Below are 26482 nucleotides of genomic sequence, written 5' to 3'. Positions count from 1 at the left end.
GATAAATACTTTTGAAATTTAAGACCCATTTGGGGCAGGGAATGCTACAGCTTAAGAGGCAGTGTGGTGGAGCTTCCCTTAGTTTGATACTGTGCACCATTTCCCAGAAGTTCTTACTATTTTTGGAAGATGATGCACGTTCAAATGGGTCCCAATCCATACAATTCAGGTCTTTCTTCCTCCTGTACTGCAATGGGATACTTAAAATGAACCAAAAATGTCTTCCATAACCGACGGTTGGCTACGGAACAGCAGCTATCAAACTAGCAAGGCGTCACCTGCCTGCTTCTTAGTGGCGGCATCAATAGCTGCCTGATTCTCAGATTTCAAGATTTAAAGTGATTAATCATTTTGGCACCTTGCACATTGGAGAGACATAACATAAGGGCCGCAAGGTGGGACTTCCACAACAAGGCTAATGTTGCCTCTGGGTCTTTCAGGTGCCAGACCAGCCTTAGGCCATCACAGGTATGCTGATTTATGGGGATTGATACCTCAGGAGAAGTCGTTTTATACACTGGGAAGTATGCCTTGTGGTACATGGCGTTAGGATTGCTCCCTTCCATAATAAGAATCCCTCCCTGCAAAAACCATGATAAGAGATTATGGCCCTCATTACAACCCTGGCGGTTGGTGATAAAGCGGCGGTAATACTGCCAACAGGTCGGCAGTAATAAGAATGGAATTATGACCACGGTGGAAACCGCTCAGACAGACAGCCACTTTAACACACCGACCGCCACGGTGGTAGCAGCAAGCACCATGGCAGTAACCGCCAACAGCCAGGCGGAAGACAATGTACCGCCCACAGTATTACAACAGGCTTATCCGCCACCTTTTCCGGGGCGGTACCAACTACATCAAAAGCACGGCGGAAACAGTACACAGAAGGCAAAGGACTCACCCCTGGAGGCACAAGGAAGAACCACACCGCCATGGAGCCCGAGTTGCAGATCTTTACCATGCTCGTTTATCTCCTTCTTCACTATGAACACCAATGCCGGCAAAGACGACCACGGTGAGTACTGCTGCCTAGCACACAGGGGAAGGGGGGAGGAAAAAGAGAGTGATGCAACACACAACACCCCCACCTCCAACACCATACACATAACCAGATGCAGTAACACTACATATTCACCCCATACTCCTCAGGAATAATGCAAGGACAAAACAAAGTGATTAAAGTGAGTGTAATAAGATAAAAGTATAGAAAATTGTGCTTCAAACTCAAAACAGTTTATACATACATACAAATGGAGGGACACTGCCCAGTCCACAATATCCGTGGGCCACAGGGCCACATCACATAGGCCAAGGCCCCACTTGACTCCTGCAACAACACAGAGAGAACACCGCAGGGACATCAGGTCGAAAATCCACAGGCACCTCGGGGACGGGGAACGGGGGGGCACCTCAGACAGAAGATAGTACAACACCACTGGTCCTGGAGGGGGCTACATGCCCTGTGCGATGTCCTGGGGAGTGCAAGGCCACAGTCTCTCAAGTGGGTGCTTTGCCACTGCTTGGTCCTGGGGAGTGCAAAGCCACAGTCTCTCAAGTGGATGGTTTGCCCACTGCTGTGTCCTGGGGAGTGCAAGGCCACAGTCTCTCAAGTGGATGGCTTCTCCACTGGTTCTGGAGGGGGCCTAGTGCCCAGTGTGCTCCATCATGGCAAGGATGGAGGGGAGTGAATGGCTTCTTCCACTGGTTCTGGAGGGTGCCTGGGCAAGGATGGGGTGAGTGGATGGCTTCTTCCACTCATTCTGGAGGGGGCCTTGTGCCCAGTGTGCTTCATCCTGGCAAGGATGGGGTGAGTGGATGGCTTCTTCCACTTGTTCTGGAGGGGACCTGGTGCCCAGTGTGCTTCATCCTGGCAAGGATAGGGTGAGTGGATGGTTTCTTCCACTGGTTCTGAGGGGGCTTGGTGCCCAGTGTGCTTCATCTTGGCAAGGATGGGTGATTGGATGGCTTCTTCCATTGGTTCTGGTGGGGGCCTGGTGCCCTGTGATGCAGCACTTGGGGAGTGCAAGGTCACAGTCTCTCACCTGGGTGTGTCGCGTGGGCTCTCATTATTCTAAATGAGACTACTGGATTTCTAGGTAGCAGGATCTATAACGGTGTGGGGGACTGAGTCTGACCCACGTGTAAAGAACTCTGTCACCCTAAATCCGGTTTTTGCTCCGGCTAACTAGCAGTGCCTCATTTCTCCCATGTGGAAGAAATGATTTGGCAGCCGAGCGCATGACATCTTTGGAACTTCTCAGGGAAGTCGTGGTTACTCAGATCCAAACCAACTCTCTTATTTCCAATATGATCTCATATACAAATGACAAAGACAGTATAAGTTTTATATAATGTTTTTAATAAAACGACTGTATTTTAGATATTAAGGCGTGAGCCGCAATAACCAGAACGATACAACACAGTAGGATTGAAATAGTCACAGGAGAGTAAAACATAAGAACAAAGCTATCATATTGTCTAACAGTTTCTACTCTCCCTCTGCTTGTTCTATTTAGAGCACAGCATGTTAAGCTTCTAGCTTGCCTATTAGAATCACTGTGGAGACATCAGCCCTCATACCTGAGTAAAGACCTGTGATCTTGGTTCAGCATCTGCAACGAAGCAGTCAGCGTCTAGTTGTGGTTCCCTGGTCGGAATCTCCCTCTTGCGTGTATTGGGACAAGGAAGTGATTTTATAACTAACATGTCATCGTGATCACAAAATGTCCCTACGCAGGAATGCCAAGTCTAAACTCCTACCACGTCTATCGGCAATGTACCAGACTGTATCCTTGACTGAAGCACAGAGTAAATATGTTATGGAGAACTCCAGTGCTGAAGTAGGCAAAACAGTGTGAAATGAATAAAAAACAACACCGTAGAACTGGCTATTTGAAAAATAACAGTACGAAGCCTAATAAAAAGCATATAGAGCAAAGTGCACAGAGGCTCTAAGCTGTCAGCAAATGAATAAAATATATTCAGGGCAAAATGCACAAAGGCCTAAAGCCTGAAGCTAAAGCGCAATGAATACGTAAAACTAACCACACTACACCCTCCCCTTGTCAGTAGCAAGTGGTTCCAATAATATAAAAAGATGCCCTAAATATAAACAATACCTAAAACAATTATTTCGACAAGGTGAGAAGACAACAAAGTCATAAATTTAGGTAACATGTGATCATAAAACCAAATTCAATATAGTGTCAATTTCGTAAAAATCCAATCGTCAGATAGAAGCAATAGAACGCAGGAGTTCCTCCACTTCGATATATGTCAATATCGGAAGATCCACGCCACAAAGTACCATGGAGCAGGTGTGATCCAAAGCCCCAAAACCATTCAGGGCGGCACCCCGTGCAGGGCCTATGAAAGAGACAATACCATCTTCCTCCAGGAAGGGAATCTCATAAACTGCCTCACGAAGCAAGCGCAACCGTAGTGCACAAGTCTGGGAATGAGCCCTAATCGGGAACATCAACAGATCAGTATCGACCATTGGAGGGCGCTGCAATGAGAGACAGAGAGCCAGTGCATGTTCAAACGAGCACCAAAGGCATCGAAACACAGGTTGCACACAATCCAAAACCGGTCTGAATGACAGAGACCAGTCACACTCCAAATGTCCCAGGAGTGTCGCTCCAAAATGCTGCATCATGCGTTCACGACACAGCTGCGCTGACGGGAGCAGCAATACAGGATCTCGTCGTGACGGGACAGCCATTGCGAAAAAATAGCAACAACAGCAAGACTCCAGCCAATAAAGCCAAAGTAATCCGGAAACCCCCAAAAATGCTTCCGAAAATAGAATGTATAGCCGAAGGTATCAAACCGAATATGGAAGAGAAGGTATGAGCAAAACCAACACCAACGACTTTGAAAAAATGTGCAATACCAGCAGTGCTGGATGCATTAAATATACGTCCCACAAGTTCACCGAAGTGATTCGGAAAGTTAGTATTCAAAAGGGACTGTATCTCCGCAGATGACCTTGCCACCTGAAGTGCGTAGGTCTCGCTAGCAGATGTAAGGGCCACATGCTTTTGAAACAATAAAGCTTTTAGCCGACTCAACTTGTCGAAATCAACCTTGGAAGTAGCAATATGAGGCCAGATGTCCGCTACCTCCCTAAATTGAGTGGGGGAAAACAACACATTCCCGCAGCACGTAACGGCCTTGTTGACAACGACGATGTAAACTATTCCGGCACGCATGCCACAGCAGCGTTCGCTGTTAAGAACAATGTAACTGCCGTTAGAAAGCACCTGGAAAGTGTTTTTAATAACCGGGACTGGAACTCCCTTCAGATAACAAGCTAAGTTAGCAATCGAAGCGTTACACGCCCCGTGCAAGGACAGCTGTTTACAAACCATTGAATGGCTGACAGAAGCTTCGCATTCGCTGCCGCTAAGAAAAACCTCCTTCAAACCATTAACACATCTGTACTGAAAGGGAAGGTCCCACACCTCGTGTATGTAACTGTCTCCCAATAGTTCATATCTACCCACCGGAATGTGCTTCAAACACGAAGTAAATTGCAAAGTAGAGATAGGCAAATTAATAACCCCATGAATCAACCATTCAGCTGACGGAATCTCAGCTACCGTGAAAGGCAGTTTCTCTAATTTCTCAATATTTAACATAACATATGTCGCTTCCTTTTTAGCCATCAGTTGTTGTTGATGAGTCAAATTAAAAGAGATAAAGATCTCTCTGGCACGAACCTGCTGCCATGGAACGCAACCCGCCTTCAAGGTCTGAAGAGTCCAACCCAGTTGCATGATGGACCGCGTCTGACTCTGCCCATGATATAAAGACGACATGTCCGATTTAATAATGTCAATGGCAGAGGAAACAATGCTGTCAATCGTGTAAACACGGTCAGAAAGGGTATGCATGCCATTATCAACAACAGACAAAGTCTGCATCAGATTTTCCTGATCAATCTGCCTCAACCGGGCTGCAGCCTCTTGTTGTGAAAGCTTCCAAATCTCATTATAAACCTCGTATAAGAACCTTTTCTTCCGTGGTACTTTGGGACCTGACAAAAAATCTTGTAAGTCAGTATCATTAGACAGTAACGTGAGATGTGACTTAAATGCATCCAGCGTGGATGACTTCAACCATTGCTGACAAAGCTTCCCCACACTGTATGTAGTTATAATATCTGCATGTTCTGGTGATACATAACGAGGGTCTGCCCTACTAGTCCTGAACCCCCCTGAAGAGGTGACAAAACGTTGATGACACACATTAGTGTCTACAGGCCATAATAACCACCCGCCTGGATGTAACGATGAAGTGTTAAGCGTACCATTTTGGACCCAATGTGTAAAGTCACTAAAAGTAGCATTTACATAGTGCTGCCAATTTGTTAATTTAGAAGGGACAGGTATACTAGGCAAAGTCAACTCCTTAATAGTCGCTAAGCCCAAACAGCTAGTCTGTTGTACTGTGTCATTGAGGAAAATCATTTGGACCGGGATAATACATGCTCTAAATAACATGTCCCTGCCCCGCATATGCCAATTTTTCGAACCCCAAACACTTTTTAAGTCAACAGTTTTAAACCAGTATTCATATCCCTCGACCGAAAGTTTAGATACAAACAAATTGGAATACAGTAATTTAGTATCGGTCAATAACATTTGCTTATTAGAATACGGTGCAACTTTAAAATAGTAGGACTTAGCATTACGTTGATCATGCCCAGAAAAATAAGCAAATTTATCATAATATGTTTTCGAACTACCTTGTGGAGGAGTTGAGCAATGTTCCCATTGCACATAATTAAACATGGGCTTAGGGCTACTAGCTTTATGAATAAAGTGGTGTCCATAATAGTTATAACAAAACATGTTACCATGATTATCTCTAAACTGGTAAGCATCTTCATCGTCATAGACAGTATAATATTGCAAATCCGTTAGCATAGAATCTACTGTCTTCACATCCCAATCATCAGAAACAATGCCAGGTATAACAATATCATTCATTGATAATTTGAGGACATACGGTATTTGAATCAATTCAGTGGGACCATATATATCAAACATTACTTTATCCCACACAATTCCATCCGGAACTGGTATAGCAGAAATGTTCACTGTGGACAAGTCTCTTCGAACCATATGAGACGAAAAATGCGTTTAACACAGTCTCTACGTGCTCATTGTCAGATCGATCAGGAAGAAAATGATCATGTATTATCAGAAAAAAAGTAACCACAAATCCCAACCATAATAAAATAGTCATCACGGCCAAAAACAGCCAAAAATAGTTCCAAGGAAAAACAAAATATGTTTGTTTAAGCCATCCCAGCAGCCGTCGTGGACCGTGGACAGAAGACATCGAGGACGAGGAGCCGGACCCATCATTATCAGCGTTGTTGAAGCAGCCAGAAGCAGTTCTAGCAAAAGGTGCAACTGTGAACGAAGAAGCAGATGGAGGCTCTCGCCGTGGCACGCTACAAACCACATGTTCAGAAACGTCAGTAGAACGTACAGCAATTTGATCACAAGATTCCATATTAATCGCCGTCGGTGGAACAATCGCAAGATCATTATCCACCCTCCCCAACCTCGGAGAGGAAACAGTGTCGGTGAAAATCACCTGCAGTGGGACTTCTTCCCCAGTAGTGAGAGGGATTCCGGAAATACTGGGTGTCCCTCTTGGTCTGCTGTGCAGAATCAGCCACATGTTCTAACTTGACATTATCAATGGAAACAAAGCGATTTCCTTTGGCCCCTCGCAGCGGCGGTAAAATCACAGTTCTCGTGCCGCTCACCCCTAACACAGGGACAGGTTCTCGATAAGAAGGACCAAATTCTTTTTTAACTGCGACCTTTTCACGCACTAGATCCCCAATCCTGGGTATCCAACCAGTAGGTGTTACTGGCTCATCCTTAATTCCTGAGGAGGCAGCACTGGCAGAAGACTTATCTTCACGGAATTGTTGTAAATCCTGCAAAACAGTGACACGATCATTTATGTCAAAGGGCGTATCTGCCACCTCCACACCAGGACCATCTAGATCAGGAACATACATTTGTGTTCCAAACAGGCACTCATATGAAGTACGACCCCCCCAGTGACCTTCTAGGCAAGTTATTAAGTGCTCTCTGTACTCCATATAGGTGGGCTAGCCAACCACGACCCGTACCTATAACTCTGGCCGTTAAGGACTGCTTTAAATCACGATTTAAACGCTCCACGACAGAATTTCCCTCGGGATGAAATGGAGACGAGAATTGGAGTTGGACCCCCAACGAAGCCATGGTGTCCCTGAATGCCTTAGAGGCAAAAGCAGGGCCCTGGTCCGAATGAAAAGCCGCAACTGCAAATATATCGACAAAGATGCGCAAATCTTTAATAACAGTGCGAGCATCAGCCGAGCGTTGTGGCCATACCCATACAAATCTGGAGCACGAATCTACAGCCACCAATATATATTTGTATGCACTATCTGGTGTCAGCGGACCACAATGATCCAAGTACACACACTGTAATGGTTTATTTGAAATCAGAAGGGGCGTCTGCTGCGGGCGTCTAGCCGACGACGCTTTAATCTGTTGACAAACGTCACAACAAAGGACATATTGCTTTGTCTCTTTATAGAGACCAGGCCACCAGTAACGAGCCTGTAAAAGTGAAATCGTGGCAGCCACACCAGGATGTGCAGAAGCCACCCCCTCATGTGCTGCAGAAATGAATCGAGGCCTCTCTAGTTTATTGGGAATTTCACGTACACCAATGCCTGGAATTGTAACAGTAGCATTCAGCGCACCATTCAAGCAGTAACTATATTTCGAAGGAAATCCTTTAGGAAAGGGCGTGCCAGCAGCCGTAGCCTTTATGGCAGCCGAAATTTCTGTGTCTGGTTTGGAACTCGAACGAGTCACTGCGGCCACAGTGGCGACAGCCACTGCCGATTTCGCGGCTTCATCAGCCAAAGTATTCCCAGCAACGTGTATTCCAACGCGCTGGTGTCCAAGTGTATGCACAACATGGACGTTAGGAAGCGTTTCCTTCAGATCCGCAACCTTACCCCACAACATTTTATGTTTAATGGTGTTGCCTTTAGAATCTCTGAACCCATTCATCTTCCAATAGTGTAGATATTCATTGAAAGACTGAACACAGTTGTAGGAGTCACAGACCAGCAAGGTTAAAGTCGCTGGATCCGCGTGCTCCAACGCTAACAATAGAGCTTTGAGCTCAGCCAGCTGTGCCGTGCAATCTCCCAAGGTTTTAGTATAAGTATGTCGGGGGCAGAACACTTCCCCCTCCATAGTGCCACTCACCACCGCACATGCAGCAGAATACTGTTGTTTAGTCCCAACCGCTGGTTGCGCAGAGCCATCGGTATACATGACCACTTGATATTGGTCAATAGGCAACGTACCAGCAGGAACAGGGTATTCCATCTCATATTGAAGAAATTCTTGAGTCTGCAGTTTAGGGTCAAATACATAATCTACATCAGTGGCTGTCAAAGACGTAGCCCATTGTATCCATCGCGGGTGTAAAGCTTTCGAATTTGGAACACTCGCTTTTGTAACTGCCTCTAAGGCTGGAATCGGGGAAACGACAACGATGCGTTGACCCTGGGCCAGCGGTCTTTCTTTAATAACAGCCATCTGTACTGCAGTGAGAATTTTCTCAGTTTGTGCAAAACGTTGCTCTGCAGCTGAATACAAGTGAGACTTGTATGCAATCGGGACTGTCTCCCCTTCATTAAAGGTGACATAAGTAAACCCAACAGCCCCAGGTATCACCCTGATGACTAAATGTGTCTTATTGTCCCGTGTGTGTAAGTGTTTAACAGCTAAGAGATCACTCTGTAACTCTCGCAGTATGTGTGTATGTTCAATCGTCCAAAATCTACTCGAAAAATTCGGGCGAATCAACTCGTATAAGGGTTTTATACGCGTCGCATATTCAGGAATGTAAGTTCTGCCAAAATTCAGAAACCCCAACAATGACTGGAGCTTCTGAACCGTATTAGGAGGCTGCAATAAAGCAAATTTCTCCAAAAAATGTGGCGCTAGGCTCTTGCCCTCACTCAACAACTCATATCCCAGGAAAATGACGCTGAGGAAGGCAATCTTTGATTTCTTAAAATTAAACTTATAGCCAATATCAGCAAACCCCACAACAATGCGCGATACACGCCTTAGATGTTGCAGAATCTCATCATCTGTCAGATATATGTCATCAACATATGATAATGCTTCAGGGTCGAACTCATGCAGCATTTCAGTTACACGAGCCGAAAACAGTCCTGGGCTATTCTTATACCCCTGAGGCAAACGACAAAAAATTTTCTGAGAGCCAAACGCACTGAAACAGGTATAGTCCCGACTCTCGGGCGCTATATTCTGGCAGAAAAATCCATTTGAGATATCTAATGTTGTCTTGTATTTTTTACGCACTATATTATTCATAAGCGCTGCGCTGTGTGAATTCTGTATTGCATATGTGCGTGTATGACTATTCAAATGTCGGTAATCCACCACTATCCTATATGAATGGTCCGGTTTAGCAACCGGAAACAAGGGATTATTCATCGGCGAGACACAGGGCTTAATTACACCCTGGTACTCCAATTGTGTAAGAATTTTCCTAACCAATGCCCTAGCTTCAAATTTGATAGGATACTGCGGTTGTGGCTGAGGTTCGCCCTTTATCGGAATTACATGATAAGGTGATTGTCTGTCCCACCCCACGTTATTTCTATACAAGGCGGGAGCCTGTGCTAGAGCCCATGATTTACTATAGGACTCCGCTAGTTCTCTCGGAACAAGTGGTGAGAAGGAAGGAGCAATAACCTCCTCCCCAACCGGACAGTCGCGAACAAAGTCAGGTGGCCAATCTTGTTCGGCAAGCAGAACATCATATGATTTCACCACATGGTCCCAAAAAATGGTGTTTATAGTACGGTCAATGTCCCCTTCCAATCGCAGAGTCACTTCATATACTCTATCAGGATCTGAGACTCGCATATCCGCCGTCTCGACTTGTATGAAGTCATCAGTTGCTTTCACCTCCAGATGCTCTAGAAGACTCCGGCGAACTATTGTGACCTCTGCCGCGCTGTCTAACAGTGCTAACGCCCATGTCTTGTTCGTCAAGAGAACTCTCTTCTTGAGCGGCATGTCTCACTGAGACAGCTGCCACTTTCTTCTTTTTAAATTGCTGTTTTTGTTGCAGCGGTTTCTCTTCTTGTTTAATAGAAACCTCCGCTGAGCGTTGTGAATCCTGTCTCGGTTTCACGTACTCCGTCCTCCGCTCTGACCGCCCACCTCTCCCACTTCTCTTTTCCGAGGAGTCCTGAAAGGAACGAGATTGGCGTGTATCAGTATATTGATATCTATCAGGCGTCTTCAAAGTATCCCTATTCCTGAGATTATACTTATTCTGTGGGGTCTCTGGTTGCAGAGACTGCCCACCATCTTTCTTAGGTGTTTGCTGTTTCTTTTCCCAGCGCTTTTTCGAACCCTCAGGTTGTTGCTGTTTAGCATTGTCTTTATTATTTTTCCCCTGTAACTGGGGTTTTTGTGGTCTAGCCCCCAGGCTATCACGACCAATACTAGAATACGTTTCCGCTATTATTCTCGGAAGCTCCCGCTCCTGATCAAGCAGTGGAACATCCCGAAGACGCATTCGCACTGCCAGTGCTACTGCCTCTCCTTTGAGATTACTCAAAATAATAGAAGAAACTGTGGCAAAATTGCCCAGCAACTGCATGCCCAAATCTAAGGCAGGGGCAGCCCCATATTCATCCTGAATCTGTTTAAGCACATCCGGTAAATTAGCTAATGTTGGTGTAACGTGTGCCGTAGTGTAGAGCGCGGCAAACACCGTGCCCCAGGTATTACAAAGGTCCACCGGAGGAACCATCCCATACGGCAAACACATCGGCAAAATCCTATGTTTATCCTGAGGTCCCATATGGGGAAATACTGCTTCCAGCGTATTAATTTTTTGCGCCAGCCAAAATGGAGTCTCCTCTCGTTTAGCCGGTACCTTACCCATAACTGAGTGTACAGTGGCCGGATTAATACCCGGAACCACTGCCTGTGGGTGCGCTGGAGCAGTACGCGCTGCATTCGTATTTAGTGTCTGCATTACAAACTGAACTAATCATCTATATGTAGCCGTTAATTCTGTATATAAACGACGAACTTCAACCACTGCCAATTGAGCAACCGCAGGATGTGGTGTATATGTAGCCAATAAAGGCCAGGTAGGACCATCATTACTCAGTGGACCTAACCTAACTTGTGCTACTGTGTGTGGGAGGGCGCCATCAAGCCAATTATGGTGTTCTTGATAAGATAGAGGTATTTCTAAATAAGCGTAAGCCCTGTATTGTCCAGGGACATTCGCAACAGTGTATTCGTGAAAAGTATTTGTTCCCCCATCCACTGCTGGAAATCCGACCCAAGAATAAAAAAGTTCGGTTCTATAGGCTGCATGGGCGTCCACCACAAAAGTGACTGGACCCCCCTGGACTGTCAGTCCATGTGTCAATAGATGTCCCGTGAGCGGGTGACGCATATTAATTGCTATATTCACTACATTAGGATTCGCCATTTTTATAAAAAATAGCTTCAGGTCAGAGAAGGCACACCAATATCGGGGTTTTTCCTTTCAAAGTTCAAGCTTGAACAACCAACCACTAAGCAATAGGAAGCACCTATCCCGTGGCGGCAGAAACCCTCAGCCCCACGGACGTCTCCGTATACGGAACCGAGGAGTCAAAATATATATGAGACCAAGAGAGTCAGTCGGACCTAAACATTAGAGCCAGACCAAACGTTGGCGGCGCCATGTCGCGTGGGCTCTCATTATTCTAAATGAGACTACCGGATTTCTAGGTAGCAGGATCTATAACGGTGTGGGGGACTGAGTCTGACCCACGTGTAAAGAGCTCTGTCACCCTAAATCCGATTTTTGCTCCGGCTAACTAGCAGTGCCTCATTTCTCCCATGTGGAAGAAATGATTTGGCAGCCGAGCGCATGACATCTTTGGAACTTCTCAGGGAAGTCGTGGTTACTCAGATCCAAACCAACTCTCTTATTTCCAATATGATCTCATATACAAATGTCAAAGACAGTATAAGTTTTATATAATGTTTTTAATAAAACGACTGTATTTTAGATATTAAGGCGTGAGCCGCAATAACCAGAACGATACAACACAGTAGGATTGAAATAGTCACCAGGAGAGTAAAACATAAGAACAAAGCTATCATATTGTCTAACAGTTTCTACTCTCCCTCTGCTTGTTCTATTTAGAGCACAGCATGTTAAGCTTCTAGCTTGCCTATTAGAATCACTGTGGAGACATCAGCCCTCATACCTGAGTAAAGACCTGTGATCTTGGTTCAGCATCTGCAACGAAGCAGTCAGCGTCTAGTTGTGGTTCCCTGGTCGGAATCTCCCTCTTGCGTGTATTGGGACAAGGAAGTGATTTTATAACTAACATGTCATCGTGATCACAAAATGTCCCTACGCAGGAATGCCAAGTCTAAACTCCTACCACGTCTATCGGCAATGTACCAGACTGTATCCTTGACTGAAGCACAGAGTAAATATGTTATGGAGAACTCCAGTGCTGAAGTAGGCAAAACAGTGTGATATGAATAAAAAACAACACCGTAGAACTGGCTATTTGAAAAATAACAGTACGAAGCCTAATAAAAAGCATATAGAGCAAAGTGCACAGAGGCTCTAAGCTGTCAGCAAATGAATAAAATATATTCAGGGCAAAATGCACAAAGGCCTAAAGCCTGAAGCTAAAGCGCAATGAATACGTAAAACTAACCACACTACAGGTGTCACACCCACAGGATTTGCCGGGTCCAGGACGCACTACATTCCATGGAGGCAGGACTACACACTGCCCTCCGGCGGTGATGGCTGCTCAGTGCTGGCAGTGGCAGTGCTGGTGTCGGTGCTGGCAGTGGTGGTGGGAGGCTCTAGCCCTTCCCCTGCAGCCTCAGACAACTGCCCACTGGGGCTGCTGCTGCTGGCAATGGTGCTGGTGGCGGTGCTGGCAGTAGTGGTGGGAGGCTCAACCCATCCCCTGCAGCCTCAGACGGCTGCCCAGTGGGGTTGCTGCTGCTGGCAGTGGTGCTGGTGGCGGGAATACCAGTGGTGGGGGATGGCTCCAGCCCATCCCATGCTGCCTCGGACGGCTGCCCACTCGGGTTGCTGCTGCTGGCAGTGGTGTTGGCGGGGGTGCTGGTGACGGTGCTGGTGGAAGTGCAGGTGGTGGTGCTGGTGTGAGAATGCCAGTGGTGGGGGGAGGCTCCAGCCCATCCTCTGCAGCCTCGGACGGCTGCCCACTCGGGCTGCTGCTGCTGGCAGTGTTGTTGGCGGCGGTGCTTGTGACGGTGCTGGTGGCAGTGCAGGTGGCGGTGCTGGTGTGAGAATGCCTGTGGTTGGGGGAGGCTCCAGCCCTTCCCCTGCAGCCTCGGACGGCTGAACCGCCATGGTTGGTGTTGGGGGCTCAGAATCAGTCCCAGCACCAGGCCTCCTGTCCTTCCTGCCTGCAGGGGCAGGCCCCATGCCCCCTTGCCCTTGACAGCTAGTGGTGCCTCCTTGCCCTTGTCCTTGGCAGCGGCTGGTGTCTCCTTGGCAGCTGGTGGTGCCTCATTGCCTTTCCCCTTGGCAGCTGGTGCAGGCACACTGTCAGTGCTGATGGCTGGTTCTCTGGAGCCTCTCACACCTGCAGTAGCTGCCGACACTACTGTGGCTGTGGACTGGGTGTCTGAGGTGCTGGCTGGGTTCTGACCACCATGGCCCGACATGAAGGATGGGGGCGGCTAGGGAAGAGATCAACGGCAGAGAGGAAAAGCTTCTTAGGGACACTGGGGCAGGAAGAGGGTGAAGGTTTGGGAGTCGTTGTAGGAGGGGTCTGTCTGCTGTGTTAGGGTGCAGGTGCATGGGCTGGATGTTGTTGTGAGGTGGATGGCTGTTGGGTGTCTGAGTGCTTGCGTTTGTGTACTTTGGGAGGAGGGGGCACAGACAGTGGGAGAGGACACAGGGGTGTGGGGGTGGTGACTGCCAGTGAGGGGTGTGTAGTGATAGGCGTGATGGTGATGGGGTAGTGGATGAGGATGTAGTGCATGCAGGTGTGAGTGGAGACGCTACGGGGAGGGTGGTGGACGAGGAGGATGAGGGAGACACAGTGGAGGCAGTGGATGTTGGTGTGTCTGCATCTGGATGGTGTTTGTGTGAATGCCTGTGGGATGATGTGTGGTGCTTGTGTTTGCCTGAGCCACTCCTGTGTGTTGTCTTGGGTGCATGCTGGTCTGAATGTGTGCTTGGGATAGGTTGGGGATGAGGGGAATGGAACTGGGTAGAGGAAGTTGGAGGGGGGAGGCTAGAGACAGGGACAGTGGCTGCCATCAGGGAGGAGGCCAGAGCCTGGATTGATCTCTGTTGGGCCGCCATGCCAGAGTGAATGCCCTCCAGGAGTGCATTTGTTTGTTGCAAATGGCCTGCCAGCCCCTGGATGGCATTCACTACGGTTGACTGCCCAACAGAGATGGATCGCAGGAGGTCAATAGCCTCCTCACTCAGGGCAACTGGGCTGACTGAGGCAGGGCCTGAGGTGCCTGGGGCGAAGGAGATGCCCACCCTCCTGGGTGAGCGGGCATGGGAAACTTGCTAAGGGGCTGCTGGAAGGGCGGTGCTGGTACGGGGGTGGCGGCTGTACCTGTAGTTGGGATGGGCACAGAGTTTTCCGCCACCAGCAGGGAGCTTCCATCGGAGAAGGTAACACTGGCGGAACTGTCCCCTCCGGTCTCTGCCATGGTGCTCCCCTCGCCCTCCATTCCACTGGTGCCCTCACCGTCGGTGGATTCGGCCTTATGGGCCATGTAGCTCCCTCCGTCCCGGTGCTACTGCTCCTCCGCCAGATGATGTTAATGCACATAAGGACAGGGTAACAAAACAAAAAGATGGGGGGAAGAGACAAAGGATACACTTGGTCAATGGCTGCCCCAACAACACCGTTGGCGTACACAGCACTCTCAGAGAGGGAGCAGGCCTACGCACTATGCAATGCACTACCATTCACAATGCTAGTCACCAGCCCAAGGACAGGAATACTTAACACCAATAGCAGCATACCTGACCCACAGACCTCTGCCCAATAGTGGATGCCTACTAGCTTTGTAGGAGGTGGTGTTCATCAGCCCCTGCCCAACATGGGACCTACCCTGCAATGTCTGGCCTGGCCTAGGGGCACCCACAGGCCCACATTCCCCACCCGTAGACCACCCTACCACAGGCAAGTAGTAGATTTGGAAGCTGTACTCACCCCCTTGTGGCTGCTGTGATGACCTCGAGCACCCATCCAGCTCCGGATAGGCCACTACCAGTATGCAGAACATCAGGGGGGTCACGGTTCAACGGGCTCCCCTTCCTTGTTGGGAGGCCATCCCCAGCTGGGCCTCCGCCATCTTCCCTGCCCAGCGTCTCAGGTCCTCCCACCGTTTGCAACAGTGACCCTGAGGGTCTGCACGTCCTTGGTAATGGCATGCCATATACCCTTTTTCTGATGGGCGCTGACCTGCAGAAAATACACATAGAAAAAGGTATCAGCCATCATGTCCGGCCTGTTACACTCATGTCCCACTATAGCCCTCCCATCCCCTTACGTACAGACATTGCCCACCATACATGCAGCACGCTGCCCAGGACCCTTCCACCAACACCCCCCCTTACACGAGGCCCTCACACACAGCACTACATTAATTCATGCCCCATGCATCGTTCTCACCTTGTACTCCCCTGTTGTTCCGGAGGCCCATACAGCATTCGGTACTGGGGTAGGACCTCATCCACCAGTCTCTCCAACTCCGCAGCGTTGAAGGCAGGCGCCTTTTCCCCAGAGACTCGAGCCATGGTCGGTTCCAGACACAGGTCACAGCAGCACTTGCAGTGTAGGTCCTCTCCTGTTGAATGTCAGGTAGCAAGTGAGAGAACAGATAGAAAATGTCTTTCACGTCCACGGTGGTGTCTACCCATAAAGCCCAATGACAACCAATGAGGAGTTGCACGGTGGTACTCGACCGCCTCCCCTAACGGCGCACAACATCAGCGGCATTACCTCATTTCCACATGTCCATCCACACAGGACAGGCGGGCACCATTTCGGGGGGGAGGAGGGCAGGCCATGGCACCTTACTGCGTCACAGTACACATAGGCACCATTTGGGTCTATCCAGAAACATACCGTTACTGTCAGTGTACAGTTTGGAAATGTGGAATACTGACCAGCTGCTCACTCTTTTGCCCCCTAGAGTACAACCGCTGCAGATGAATAGGAGATGGAGACATCCCCCCATGTACAGACCCCTGTTGGACTTGGCAACAATGGAGGACAGGCACATTATCCTCTCCTATAGGCTGGACAGGGCCACAATCACAGAGCAGTGTACCCAATTGTAGCCAGACCTGATATCTGCTATCCGTCAGCCCACTGGGATCCCCCCCTCTTGTGCAAGTCCTATCTGTGCTCCATTTCTTGGCAACGGGATCTTTCCAAGTGACAGTGGGCTTGGCAGCAGGAATGTCTCAGCCAATGTTCTCAATAGTGCTGACCGGAGTGTTCTGCCCTGATTAAACACGTGCACCTACATCGTTTTCCCCCAGGTGGAGGATTTGCCCACAGTGAAAGCTGATTTCTATGCAATGGGACATATCCCCAACATTATTGGGGCGATTGATGGTACACATATTGCATTTGTCCCCCAAGACCCCCCCAGAGAAATTAACAGGTGTTCAGAAATCGAAAGAGCTTTAACTCCATGAATGTGCAGATAGTGTGCCTGGCAGACCAGTACATCTCTCATGTCAATGTTAAGGATCCTGGGTCTGTGGATGATGCCTTTATCCTGATGAATAGCAGGATCCCTTATGTGATGGCTCAACTCCAGAGGCACCTGGTGTGGTTAATAGGTGAGCCCATGGTTCCAACCCAGTATATGTTGGTGTATGGGTATGGTGTTGGCCCTAAGGGTTAGTGTTTGGCTAACAGGTATGCATCGATATTTGCAGGTGACTGGTTACCCCATCCTCTCATGGCTACTGACCCCAGTGAGAAATCCCAGAACAAGGGCAGAGGAACGTTACAATGAGGCACATGGGCAAACAAGAAGAAGAATCAAGAGGACATTCAGCCTCCTGAAGGCCAGGTTTTGTTGCCTCCATCTAACAGGTGGTTCCCTGTGCTACTCACCCAAGAAGGTGTGCCAGATTATCGTGGCATGCTGTATGTTGCATAACCTTGCATTGAGACGCCAGGTGCCTTTTCTGCAGGAGGATGAGGCTGGAGATGGGCGTGTGGCAGCAGTGGACCCTGTGGACAGTGACGAAGTGGAGGCAGAGGATGAGGACAACAGAACATCAATACGACAGTACTTCCAGTGACACACAGGTAAGACACTGTAACTTCACCTTCCATTGACAGTTTTGTGTTGGACATTGTACATGGCAGGCTGATTTTCCCACTACTGTGGCCACTTACTGTAACCTTTGGCATCTCTATTTTCAGATATCTGCTCCCAACTCTGGCTCCTGGTGTGTTGACTGCTGCCAACTACAGGTCATACCTATGTATACATTACTGTACAGTTGAATTGCAATGTTTACAGCTTGTTAAACAAATACATATTTCAATCAGTTGACAGACTCCATACTTGTATTTGTTCCAAGGGTGTTTATTTAGTTGCTAATAAGTGGAGGGGGTATTGCAATGGGCTGGGTTGCTGATGGAGGAAAATTGAGGGTAGAGTCCAGTCTATTTGTATCACAGGTGCATTGTCCAAGGGGGCATAGGAAGTGGAGCATTGGCAGTTCAAGGTGAACAGGGTGACTGAGTGGGACACAAGGGTGACGTTCAGGAGAGTCTAATTTTCTGGCAGGGGTCTTGGCAATGTTCTCTGGATTCTGCCTGGATCGCAGAGACCTTTTGCAGGGTGGTTCTCCTTCTGCAGGGGGAGGGGCGCTGTGGCCTGTTGTTCTTGTGATGGGGCCTCCTGTCCACTAGCAGCATTGGGGGTGGAAGGCTGTTCATCATTTTGGCAAGTGTCAGGGGCCCGTTGGTGTGCCACTGCCTCCCTCATGATGTTGGCCATGTCTGCCAGCACCCCGGCAATGGTGACCAGGGGGGTGTGGATGTCCTTCAAGTCCACCCTGATCCGCAGGTACTGTCCCTCCTGCAGCCTCTGAGTCTCCTGCAACTTGTTCAGTATCTGGCCCATTGTATCTTGGGAATGGTGGTATGCTCCCATGATATTGGTGAGTGCCTCCTGGAGAGTCGGTTCCCTGGGCCTGTCCTCCCCCTGTCGCACAGTAGTCCTTCCAGATATCCTGTTGTCCTGTGCCTCTGTCCCCTGAACTGTGTGCCCACTGCCACTGACCCCAGGTCCCTTATCGTCCTGTATTTGTGGGGTGGCCTATGGGTCCCTGTAGTGGTGGACACACTGCTGATTGACGTGTCCTGGAGACAGTGGTATGGGCCAGCTGGGTGGGTGCTGTGGTGGTATTTCCTGAGGGGGGAGGCTCTGTGGTGGTATGGGACTGTGCCTGGGTTACCAACTGTCCGGAGGTCATGGGCCCGATTGATCATCCAGATCTAGGAGTCCAGAGCTGTTGTCATCACTGTGGGCCTTTTCTGGGGGGGGGGGACTAGATTCTGTTGGCACCTCCTCTCCGGTGACTTTGGATGGGAGACCTGTGGGGATGTAAATGCAGTGTTATTGTTTGTGTGTGTGCCATCTTGTGGATGGGTGTGTTGCCCTCTATGGTTGTTACTGCCCTGGCAGCTTAGCCTTGAGCTAGGTGATTGTCTCCAGTGTGCATGCTTTAGTGATGTGTGTCCATGCATGTCTGTGATGGGTGTCAATGCATTGGTGTTACGTGCAGGGCTTGGCATTGGGATGAGTGGGTGGTGATGGGGTATATGTGAGGTGTTGGGGTGATGGGGGTGAGGGCAGGGGTGGGGGTATGTGATGGCATGCAGGTAGGGGGTGATAGTAATAGAGATTTGACTTACTAGAGTCCAGTCCTCCTGCTACTCCTGCCAGGCCTTCAGGATGCATGATTGCCAAATTTTGGTCCTTCCATGCTGTTAGTTGTGGGGGAGGAGGCGGGGGTCCACCGCCAGTCCTCTGTACTGCTATCTGGTGTCTTGCTGCCACGGAACGCACCTACCCCCTTATGTCGTTCCACCTTTTCCTGATGTCATCCCATGTTCTTGGGTGCTGTGCCATGGCGTTGGCCCTGTCCACGCAGCAGTATGTACCGCCAATGGTTTAACGCAGTTGGACGGCCGCCACGTGATTCGTGGGTCATAATGCTGTGGGAGTAGTTCTGTTGGCGTAACAGTGTGGGTTTTGGTACCGCCAATTTATCACTGACCTTTGGGCTGGTGGACTTGTGTGTGTGTCTGTATAGTGACAGATTAGTATGTGTGTGTCATAATATGGGTAGCGGTAATCCGCCACGGCACCGGTATGTTGGTGGTGGTTGGAATGGCAGTAAGCGGGACTTACCGCCAATGTCATAGTGAGGGCCTATGTGTTGTAAATATGCAATCTTTGACTGAAGCACGTCCGTGCTCCTTAAACGAGGACAGTGACTACTATCTAACCAAGTATTTCTACTAGGTTCACAAAGTCGTGTTCAGCCAGGTGCCTCCCCAGTTCCTCCCCTTTGGGACCAGATCTCCTCTGCTGAGACAGCAGAAGGCCCGAGCCCTGGATTTTATATTTAGACCCCATTTTAGCTTTAAAATCCTAACAAAGAAGGTAGTTAGGTTGTTTCAGTTTGCTTGGCCCGATAGGCTTCAGACTGTCTAGGAAAACAAACAAATGTTTAAAAAGGCTACAAACGGGATTTAAGAAATCATTATATTTATTATTATAAAAGTTAATCAAATAGAAATAAAAACTACTGAATTCGTCCTTAATAAGTAAGGCCATAGAAGCTGGGTTTCCAGTTTCCACTGTTGATACTTTAACCTTCAGATTAATATTGATCCACACAGAAAGACCACCCTTGGGTTTACCATGAGAGAAGGGTATAGGTCTACAAAGAGAGAAGGGTATAGAGTAACATACAAAACCAGGGCAGGAGATCACAGTTGTTTCACATGTTTCCTGCATTACAGCCCAATCATAGCATTTAAGTGTAGCCAGGCTGGATAGTTAACCTTGCTTTTAAGTCTAGCAATGTTCCAGCTTAGCAAATTGAAGAAGTCCCCCACTCCCCAGACTGGTGCCCTTGGAGCTCTTTAAGAACACTCTTTCATTCAGGGGCTTTCATGTTACTGTGGATTGTCAATGACAGTGAATGAACCCCAGCATTGGTACCATTTGTGAGTCAATCCACATTTGAAAGAACATCAGAACGGTTCTAAACAGATATGAGAGCCAGATCCCTCAAACAGAGCTGAGGAGCAAGAGTGTGCGCAACTGATACTGCATTAAACGTGCACAAAGGGCCCCATGGGCACCCATGCGCTTTTATTTTCGTATGTGCTAACTGACTGCCATGTCGCAGTTGCTGAGGTGAGGTAGAGAGTCTGTAGAAAAAAACAAGCTGCTTCCTCTTCCACCCTCTATGCTGGGAGAACCAAACAGGTGAGACTGCGCTAGAGATGGTGAGTTAGAATTTATAATAGCACAGTCACTATCTGAAACAGCAGGACCAGGTTCAATCCATCCAAGTCTTAGACTCAACAAAATGTCCTTAACTAAGGCTTTGTTACCAAAGTCTTCGCTGGGCTCAACCTGTCCACAACGCAATAGGAATGGACTCTAATAAGGATGGCTACTTATGGGGTAGATTAATTGTAGCTGGGATGAGTGTAGTTTGTGGAAAAACAGCCTCTCCAGGCAATGATTTATTAGTAATCTGCCCTTCTTAGCGTGAAAGGTAATCTAAGTCAAAGGTGAAAGGCTCGATCCATATGGGACATTACCCATTGATCCAGCAACAAAAGCAGGAACCTTAGACTGGCTCAAAAGAGGTTTCTCAGTCGATCTTATAGTACCTCGGTTAGGAGCACTGCGAGCCTGCAGGAGGATTGGAGATCCATTGAGTGTGATCGAGGACCAACCAATTCAGCTTGACCATGTTGCCTGTAGAGTGTTTCAGTTTGCTGCTCCAATTTATTAAGCTGCTCCATAGATGGGAGAAATTCAGCTCTGAGCAGTTTCTTGACTTTCCCACCATCAATTCCCCTGAATTGATCCAGTAGAGAAGACCCTAAAGCTCTTACCGTAAACGTAGAAGTGTGGGGGGGGGGGGGGTAAAATTGCAGGAGAAACTTACTCTACAGGCAAGTTTTGTGCTGTCTGGGTTGCCTGAGATTTCTTGTTTGAAGGGTCTTTATATCTACTCCATGGGCCTCGCTTTGATTTTGTAAAGACTGGAAGAGACTAAGCATGTGTCAAACTGGGCTCGGCTAATGGTACACCGGGAGTGTCTCCATTACTAGTAGGCCCCCAAGGGGCAGCTTGAGGTGAGCTAAGTGCCTCGTCTGTACCAGGAACAGAGATACAGAGATCACAGGATCCTCGTGGTTAAAAAGTGGGACCATCGTACCCATGTTCAACAAGAGCCTTCTCTCAGTGAGGGCAGTTTCGATATTGATAACCGCCATAGCCCACACCATATTGGTGGCGGTGGAGGCTGAGCTGCACCTAGCAGTTTTCTCTTTTCCTATAGTGGTTAATAAGATACACTGTTTGAAGACCAGGGCAAAACAACCGGCATCAAATTAGCATTTTAAATGAAGAAATGTCGGAAAAGTAAAGGAGCAGCAAGCCAACTAATGCACACAAATTTCAAAGTACCTTGATCCCGGGGGCAAGAAGCTCCCCCAAGGGCGTGATGCGATGTGATAGTTGCTGCCTGTTGCTTTGCCTAGTGAAAAATTGATTTTTCTGGGCCCCCGCGGATATGCAGTAAATCCCTAAGTCCTATTCATATACATGTGCGTAAGAAAATGGCTCCTTGTTGCAGTTTAGCCCCCCTCCCCCCACACACACCTTTTGCCTGATATTGATGCTGACTTGACTGAGAAGTGTGCTGGGACCCTGCTAACCAGGCCCCAGCACTAGTGTTCTTTCACTAAAAATGTACCATTGTTTCCACAATTGGCACACCCCTGGAACACAGATAAGTCCCTTGTAAAATGTACCAGTGGTACCAATGGCTCAGTGAACAGGGAAGGTCCCTAAGGGCTGCAGCATGTGTTGTGCCACCCTAAGAGACCCCTCACCTAACACCTGCACACTGCCATTGCAGATTGTGTGTGCTGATAGGGAGAAAAAGGCAAAGTTGGCTGCCACAAAACACTGCCTGTGGCATAGATAAATCATTCCTGTAGCAGGCCTAAAGGCCCTATGGCAGGGTGCACTATACCAGAGGTGAGGGCATAGCTGCATGAGCAATATGCCCCGACAGTGTCTAAGTCCATCCTTAGACATTGTAACTACAGTGTGGCCATATTAAGTATATGATCTGGGAGTTTGTCAAAACGAACTCCACAGTTCCATAATGGCTACACTGAACACTGGGAAGTTTGGTATCAGTCTTCTCAGAATAATAAACCCACACTGATGCCAGTGTTGGATTTATTAAAAAATTCACACAGAGGGCACCTTAGAGATGCCCCCTGTATTTTACCCAATCCTTCAGTGCAGGACTGACTGGTCTGTGCCAACCTGCCATTTCAAGATGAGTTTCTGACCATATGGGCTGAGTGCCTTTGTGCACTCTGTGGTCAGAAACAAAGCCTGTCCTGGGTGGAGGTGCTTCACACCTCCCCCTGCAGATACTGTAGCACCTAGCGGTGAGCCTCAAAGGCTCAAGTCTGGTATTACAGTGGCCCAGGGCACTCCAGCCAACGGAGATGCCCACCCCCTGGATGAGCCCCCACTTTTTGGTGGCAATTCCAGAGGGATGATGAGAAAAACAAGAAGGAGTCGCACCCTCAGCCAGGTCCACCCCTAAGGTGACCAGAGCTTAAGTGACCTCCTCCTTGAGAAATCCTCCATCTTGCTTTGGAGGATTAGGCCCAATAGGGATAGGGATGTTCTCCCCTCCCCAATGGGAGTGGGCACAAGGAGGATGTAGCCACCCTCAGGGACAGTAGCCATTGGCTTCTGCCCCTTTACCTAAACACACCCCTAAACTTAGTATTTAGGGCTGACCCTGAACCCAGATCATCATCCTGATGACCTCAAGAAAGAAGAAAGACCGCTGAGATGAAAACCCGCAGAGAACAGAAGGAGACACCAACTGACTCGACCCCAGCCCGACCGTCCTGTCTCCTACTTCAAAAAGATGCAAGAAAAGAAGCAATGTGTCCTGCAGTACTTGCAAACCCTAAAAAGCCTCCAGGGGACTGCCTGCATCACCGAGGACCAAGAAACTCCTGTGGACAGTGGACCTGTCCAAAAAGAAGACCAAGAAACCAACTTTAAAGGGACTCTCAGAAGCGTGAGTCCAATTACTCTGCACCCGATGCCCCCGGCCTGTGTCCAGAGAAACCAACTAAACAGAGAGGACCCCCAAGCGACTCTGACGACGTGTCCACCCTGGGCTGACTGGGACGATGATATCCGACGCCTGGAGAAGCACTACACCCGCAGCCCCCAGGCCCGTGAGAAACCGACCACCAGTGCAGCAATGACCATCAGGCGGCCCTCACCCTTGCCCAGTCTGTGGTTTGCCCACAAGGCCCCCCTGTGCCCTGCCTGCAGGTCCTAAATGACCCCCAGGTCCTTCCATGGAGGTCTATTGAGAACCCAATGCCCTGTTTGCACACTATACCCGGCCGCCCCGTGCTCCTGAGGGTGTGGTTTTTGTGCCTACTTAGGGCCCCTCCAGTACTCCTCCAAACCCCCCAGTCTGCCCTCTGACAACGGGGGTACTTACCTGCAAGCAGATTGGAACCCGAGTACCCTCTGTCTCCAAAGGCGCCCCTGTTGTTTTGGCTCCTGTTTGACCTCTACACCTGAGTGGCCCTGTGTTGCTGGTGCTGGGTGCTTGGGATTGCCTTGATCCCCCAGCGGTGGGCTACCTATGCCCCAGAGACTGAACCCGTAAGTGTGTTACTTACCTCTGAAACTGTACTGCACTTAACTCCCCCAGGAACTATTGAAAATTGCAATGTCCACTTTTAAAATAGCTTTTTTGCCATTTTGATGAAAACTGTGTACAATATTGAATCTATTCAAAGTCTCAACTATTACGATACAAAGTATCTTTCATATAATGTACTTACATGCTAAATGAGTCTTGTGGTTCTAAAAATAAATTAACAAAATAATATTTTTCTGTATAAACACCTATTGGCCTGGAAGTAAGTCATTTAGTGTGTGTTTACACTTATTGTCTGTGTGTGTACAACAAATGCTTAACACTACCCTCTGATAAGCCTAACCGCTCGACCACGATACCACAAGTAGAGCATTAGTATTATCTATTATTGTCTCTATCAACCCTCTTGGGGAACCCCTGGACTCTGTGCACCCTATATCTCATTTTGATATAGTATATACAGAGCCAGCTTCCTACAGTGTGCGTAAGGATCGAATATGTGCTTGTTTCTTAAAACCAGATCTCTGAGAATATTGTTTGTGGGCCTGACCTCAGAAAATAAAATGGTTTCTGTTTGCTCCCCCTTTGGCATGCTGAAAATATTCAGTACAGCAGAGTTAGGCAGATATATTGGCTTTTTAATGTACTATTTCTTTTTTGTTATCCGTTGCTATGTTCTCCTATTTAGATGCTATTGAAGAAATCTGCCTACATGACGTCTGGTTTTCTTTTTGTTAAACATTTTCAATCTGTGAACAGAAACAGGTGCCCAAGCCTCCAGTGAGAATAAAAAGCTAAATACACCAGTATACACAATAAATATATACAATTTCTTTCAGATGGCTCCAATAGAGAGCACATGATGAAGCTGGAAAATAGTGGGGGGCTTTTCAGGTGCAGAGACAAAACATGGGATAGTACACTTTCGACCTTTGAAATGTTTAAAAAAAAAAACTTTTAGAGCTGAGGAAACTACTTGATAATTTCTCGCCTCAGTGTCCTACATGAGAGTGAGGCTTTGCATGTCAGAGGTGACTCAGCTCGGTAAAGTGGTTAACATTAGCAATAAAGTGCCGTAGCCATCATAGTTACGATTAGGCAAAGTGTAACATTTCACGCTCCGTCCGTTTTGACAATATTGATACACCTTAAAGCAAATCATTTGACATGTCTGTTCTGTTGAGGCATTTCTTCATCAAAACATTTTGGAGTGGCCACGGGCTGGGGAGGCGGTGCTGCGGCTGAGACCACTGTTAGATGCTACGGGGCCTGCCCCGGCTGTTGTGACGTGGCCTGGGGGTGCAGGGACGGATGCTGACATGCCAGGGATCGCCTGGAATGTTGAAGGAGAGGTATTGTGATCTTCATAGTCCTCCCGGTCAGCTTTGGAGCCTGTGTGCAAGAGGGGTCAGGTTTGCTTTGGTCATAGCCCAGACAGTGATTGTGGTCTCATTCTCTGAACTGGCTGGCAACTGTCCCACCAGGACATCCTTGGATTCTGTTGTTGGGGGAGGGGGTTCCTGTCTGCCCTACTGCACTGGCTCCTGGACCCTAGGTTACAAATGCTCACCCAACAGACTAGGTCCTGGTGCAACTTGCAGCAGGGTTCTGTCTGCTGCATGGAAGTGCGGCAACTTCTTCTTGGACTCCTCTTCCTTCATGGCAGGAGGTCTGTGGCACGTGTTTACTTTCTACCAACTGCTTGTGCTGCCCCTCACACTCGCTTGTTGGTGGACTGGTGGGTTGGGTGCACTGGTGGTGCTGGCCGTGGGATCTTGGAGACATTGCTGGAAGCAGTGCCTGCCATGACAAAAGACAGACCACCTCCTGTGGCTGCCAAACGAATCACAATGGACAAATACACCCAGATAGGGACTGCAGCCCCAGTGGTGAGCAAGCCACTGACAGACGTTCCAGATAATGCAGCACTACTGGCAACCGTAACACAGTCACATGACATGCTGGATCTCAAGTTTGGGGTAGTGGGCTCCAATGTCAGTCTATTTTGACAGGACCTTAGGAAGGAGGTAGAGAGGATTATGGAAGCAGAGACAAGAGTATCCAACCACGAAGAGACTGTTGTGACCTTGGACCAAAAGGAAAATCCTGTCACAGTCATGACAAAAGAGTTGGCTGTGAGTGTGGAGGATACGGAGGGCCGCGCCTGCTGTAATAATCTACGATTTGTTGGCTTCCCTGAATGTGATGCTATTAATTGTGTTTTACCAATGACTTTGTGTTTCACCACTGCGCATATTAGTTGCTCAACGTTCACCATTAGCACATTATATGTTTTATTCAGTTTAGCTGCCTATTGGCTTTAACATGGAGTTAGCCATTA

General features: G+C 48.3%; 1 protein-coding gene across 2 annotated transcripts in view; it reads left to right on the top strand.

Annotated features, from left to right (window-relative positions):
* The window catches only part of ATP9B (ATPase phospholipid transporting 9B (putative)), a 2250419-nt gene that overhangs the window by 1360177 nt on the left and 863760 nt on the right, over nucleotides 1–26482 (top strand). The window lies entirely within an intron of this gene.

The sequence above is a fragment of the Pleurodeles waltl genome, chromosome 2_2 (assembly GCF_031143425.1).
Source record: "Pleurodeles waltl isolate 20211129_DDA chromosome 2_2, aPleWal1.hap1.20221129, whole genome shotgun sequence".
In the NCBI taxonomy this organism is placed as follows: Eukaryota; Metazoa; Chordata; class Amphibia; order Caudata; family Salamandridae; genus Pleurodeles; species Pleurodeles waltl.
Note: the sequence above shows the minus strand (reverse complement) of the source record. Positions and strands in the feature narration are given on the sequence as shown.